General features: G+C 44.9%; 1 long non-coding RNA gene across 1 annotated transcript in view; it reads right to left on the bottom strand.

Annotated features, from left to right (window-relative positions):
* The window catches only part of LOC113482548, a 16,154-nt gene extending 12,570 nt beyond the window's left edge, over nt 1-3,584 (bottom strand). Inside the window, exons 1-2 of the long non-coding RNA XR_003398856.1 lie at nt 3,333-3,584; nt 35-39 (exon numbers count right to left, since the gene is read on the bottom strand). This is a non-coding gene — a long non-coding RNA (uncharacterized LOC113482548). The remainder of the gene's footprint in view (nt 1-34; nt 40-3,332) is intronic.
* Nucleotides 3,585-5,014: the final 1,430 nt, after the last annotated feature.

Genomic DNA, 5,014 nt, shown 5'->3' with positions numbered 1-5,014 from the left:
GGTGCCGGGGAGCCGCCGTGTCTCTGCGTGTGACTGCGCCTGCGCGCGGGGGTCCGCGGGGGCGCGCACGGGGGTCGCGCCCTGTGCCCGCGGCCCTGTGGCCGCAGGTGCGTCCGCGCACGGTCCCCGCGCCGCCGCCGCCGGGCTTCTCTCCAGAGCGCTGAAGCGGCGCTGCCCGCGCTGCCCTAATTAACGGACTTTGATGAGAATTCAGCTCTCGGTGCACAGATCCCAGAGGTGACGCCGATCCAGGATTGCCCCCGACAGGCAATTCAGCAATGCGGTTTGATCTGGAGAGGAAACAAAAGATACTTCACTCATCTTAAGCCGCTTAAACTTCATTTGTGGGGGGACCTCAAGAGCAAACACGAACACAGAACACGGGGCGTTATGCTCTATCGCCCTGTGAAACTCCTTCTCAGTACTCGCCCCTCACGCACAGTATTTATCTAATGACAGAGCTGCTGCAATAACACATCTGCAAATCCCTTGCTACAGTTCATCCCCAGTCACTGAGACATCCCTACCCCTGCATCTCTTGTGCTGCCTGTCTCCCTCCCTTCCCCAGGAGACGGCAGGGTGAGGGTCGTCTCCGGCACACCAGTCCACAAACTCTAGTTATCTGCCCTGGGGCTCTTGTCTGGGAGTCCCAGTTTTGCCCCCTTCCCCCTTCAGATCTAGTTGGAAGCTCTCACTGACCCCAAGATCCTTTCCCCCTCTGGGACAGGTGCACCCCACATGATGCCAATAGCTCTGGCGTCCTGTACACTGACCCATGACTGAACAATCCAAACCCCGACAGTAACACCAGTCTCGGAGCCACCAGCTCATCTGTTGAGTTCTCCCGTGATCTCCCTCATCTGAGGGGCCTTTGGCACCCTCAGAATGGAGTCACCTACTGCAATGACCCTTCTGGGGTTCTTTTTAGAACTGGTTTTAATACCTGGTCTAAGGCAACCTAGCCTTGGTGGACCTTCATCTTCCTCCTCCTTTGACTCATTTTCTTCCTCTTTCTCTGCTTCATTCTCAAATTCCAGGCCTGTATCTGTGGTGAAGGACTCCCCCCACAGCACCTTTGCAGTGTGTGCTCGTTTCTGCATCACCCCGAGAGGAAGGGAAGCCCCTCCTGAGCGACCTGAGGCCATCGCAAGAGGAAACCACCCCCACGGAGCTCCTGTAGAAAGCCAGAGTCTCTCTTTGTTTTATCAACCGGATTAAAACCCTTCCTGTCTGTTCAGTGCTGCGGTGACCTTTGTCTAACAGACACATCCTGCAGGTGCTGCTTCTAAGCCAGTTCAGACAAAGATTGATGTTCCACGGTTCTGCTGTACCAGACCTGGTAAAGGCAAACACCAGAGTTGCTGTGTTTTGCAGAAACAAGACTACAACTGTGAAGTTGTAACGTAGGTATGTTTATTCAGCGCCGGGCGCAATGGGGGATCGCTCCTCGACAAGCATGCGCATCCTTTGCAGCTCTCGTCCTGCTTATATATTACAAAATAATGCATATTCATAGAATGCTTATACATATACATAATATATCCCCGCCTCCCCTTGCTTCTCATAGTAATTAGGTGTCCTCCTCTTGCGTCTGCGCCTTGAGTTCCTTTGGTGGGCGCAAATTCCTGGGTGGGGGTCGTATAGATGAAGTATCTCCTCTTCCTCGCTGATGAACTTTTTACCCTGTCCTTTGCGCAGCCTTACTTGTTCCCTGGCTCCTGGCTAAACCGCAAGGCCAGTTTGTCATAGGATTTGAAGTGATCTATTGCTGATTTGTACCACTTCAAGGACGATAGGAAGCTTCTGTTTGAGCCAGAAGATAATATCTTAGCAACACTATCAGCACCTGGTATGTCTTCCCACATAGCCCTCTCATCTTGGCGCAAGCTCCTCAGTCTTGCACCATCTAACTAAAATTGTTTAATTCCCTATCTCGTTCCCCCCTTTTCTTCCTACTTAGTAAATTCTTTTACTACTCCAACCATCCTACAACTCACTTTTATAACTAAGTTGTGTTAGTCTACATTAATCTTTTGAAACTTGGGTTATATTTTGCCTGTTGTGTGCATTTGCTGCCTTGATGTTTTTGCCCTGTATCATTCCTTGCTTTGTTCAGTTAATCCAACATGTTGTATCCAACATGCAATTTACATCTATTGCCTCACCTGATGATGTAAAACAGATTCGAGCTGTTCGCCTATCAAAGTCTACCACTGTATCAATCATTTAAACCTTATATATATATCTACACATGTATCATTGTTTATATTTAGGAGAGGAGAGGCCTAAACAACACATGCGCTTTGGTCTGGGGTCGTGGAAATCCATTTTCTTTCTGCGTAGATGGAACACCTCCCCTTTCTACTTTAGGCGAGTCAGACCACCATCTTTGGCTTCGCAGCTTGCAAGCATGTACACGCTTTTAATACTTAATTTTATAGCGGTTGCTTTATTGGCTTTTGCTATACTTTCTCTTGCAATATGTATGTGTTTTTTCTGTAAGTGTCCATGTAAACTGTTTTGTAGTTGCACCATTTCATGCAAACCACCACCTCCTTCTCCTCCTCGTCTCCAGAGACCGAGACCATCGTGTTCTTCTGCTGCTTCGCCTAAACTTTTTTTGCTTCACTCAAGCCTCAACTGCCTTCATGTTTTTCATGTGAACTTCATAGTTCTTATTTACCTGATTCTCAGCCGTCATGTTCTTTTGCTAATCTTTGTGAATATCAAGTTTAGTTTGTAAGATGTCCTTATATATTAATTTTGATAATTGTTAGAAATAGGAAATTTGTTTACTTAAAATGGAATTTTCTAGACTCAAATGATGGATGCACTTTGGGATAAAAAAAAAGGGTGTGTGTGTGTGCAGAGAGCCTTTTTCTCACTGCGCATGCTGATCCCGATCCCAGCAGACCGGAGCAGCCGACCATGTGGACTTGCAGGGTACCACCATCTTGTGGTATATCTTTGATTATAATTGCAAAAATGGATCGCATTTTAATAATAGTTTTGATTCACGTTACCTTTTTTGCCCTGTTGGCAATCATTCTGCTTATTATTTTTACACTTCTGTTTTGTCCCTGCAAATGTTTTCCTTGGAGACTGTTGCGGCATCCCTCTGCTGATTCTGCAGAGCCTTAAAATTACTTTATAAAATGTCATATTTGTTAAAATTGTTCCCAGTTATATTTGTTCAAATTGTTCCTGGTTATATGATTGTTAGAAAAAAATGTTTATATTTGTTAAGAATATTGTTAAAAATATATTTGTTAAACTGTTTTATAATAGTTAAGAATACTCTTAAAAGATATTTATTAATTATGATATTGCACTTTTTCTAGCTTTTCTCTTTCTCTTTCTGTACTGTTACCTTTCACACCACCACGATGGCAGCAATGTTGAGCCATGGAGTGGTGTAAAGGACTTTTTGGACTTTTGGTTTGTCTCAGCATTGCTGCCTTCATGAATACCACTTCCTGGCAACAGCATCCTGTTGTTGTGGAGGAGTACGTTTAGAAGGAGACAAATAGTCCCTGACAAAACCACGATATCCGCCAAAGGCAAAAAACAGCAGCAGCCTTACCAGCACCCATTGAGCTGCACCTGCGCACAAGCCGGGTGGAGGGGAAACCATGGCGAGACTGAAGATGCTGCAGATTGGCCCCTCACCAGCACAACCACCATGGACACCTGGGCATGCGCGTATGGAGGACCATGGGGTGGCACACAGAATGACGAGCTCCGTAGAAATGAGTGGACAAATCGTGGGGACGGGGACTATAAAAGGACAGACTGCGTACGCCTCTCAGAGAGAGAAACTAAAGAAGATTATTAGAGGATACTGTTTGGTGGAGACTAACATGGAGCCAGGAACGTGGAGCATCATCAAGCCGCCAGAACATCGCTGGATCCCTGGTCGTGGTGGTGGTAATTAGTTGCACCTCTACCATGTTCTTGCTTAGGGATTCCGACCTTTTTCTTCCTTTTCCTCTCCCTCTCTGTCCTATTGCTTTGATCAATTGTTATAGAGAATAAAGTTTCTAAGGTTATACAGCATCTGACCTAATTTGTGTCTTAATCTCGCTTTTGGCTTGGTTCATATTCGTAAAAGAGCTATAGGGAGAGATAGAGGCCAAGACAAATTAGTCTCCTATAACTAATTCAGTGTTAGTAGATTCTATCCCAGTCTTTTAAAACTCGGATTATGGTATAAAGCTTCATACATAATTTGCAGGCGTTTTGTAAGTCTCCAGTTCCATCTCTCTCTCTCTCTCTCTCTCTAGATATATACAGATATATATCTCTGCAGTAAGAGTTAACAAAATTACTATAGATATCAAAATAACTATTACTGGGTGAAGGATTGTGTTAAAAATTCTGGTTGCCACTGTTTACCATCCAAGGAGGGTGTCCCACCAATGATGTTCTCCTACCTTTCGTACTTTTGTCCAAATCTCGTGAATTTGCTCCATATCATGTCTTACTACTATTAGCATCTCCTTCCCTTTTTGTTTCACTTCCTCTAGAATGGAAAGTAAGTCTTTGTGCTGTAGTATCTCCTTCATTCTTTCCAAATTCATTCCTATGGGGGTAGAGCCTATTCTTTGAAACAAGGTGTATTCCGTTTCTATCACTTGGGAGCTCAGTATGGGGATAAAATAAAGTCACACCCTTCAATTTTAGTGAAATTATATGATTTTTCTGGGCGTGAGTCCAAGGCCAGTCTTTAGATTCCTGGGCACAGGCAAAAAGGATAATTCTAAAACATATTAACAGTTCCAACTCATGGTTGATCATTTTGAGGTCTCAATACAAAAGTTTTTGTTTGAATCTGAGTTTTAATGGTCCAGTTTCAGTCACCTCCCAGCGCTGTTTAGGAGCCTTCTTGACCCTAGTATGATGTATCCACGATGTCTGCTCTCTAATCTTGATTGCTGTAAATGTTGTGAGCAGCACCTGAAACGGCCCCTCCCACTGCGGTTCCAACGTCTTTTCTGCAAGAGACTTAACATAC

The sequence above is a fragment of the Athene cunicularia genome (genome assembly GCF_003259725.1).
Source record: "Athene cunicularia isolate RWA chromosome 7 unlocalized genomic scaffold, athCun1 chr7_part2, whole genome shotgun sequence".
Classification (NCBI taxonomy): Eukaryota; Metazoa; Chordata; class Aves; order Strigiformes; family Strigidae; genus Athene; species Athene cunicularia.
This window is presented reverse-complemented; position numbering and strand designations above follow the sequence as displayed.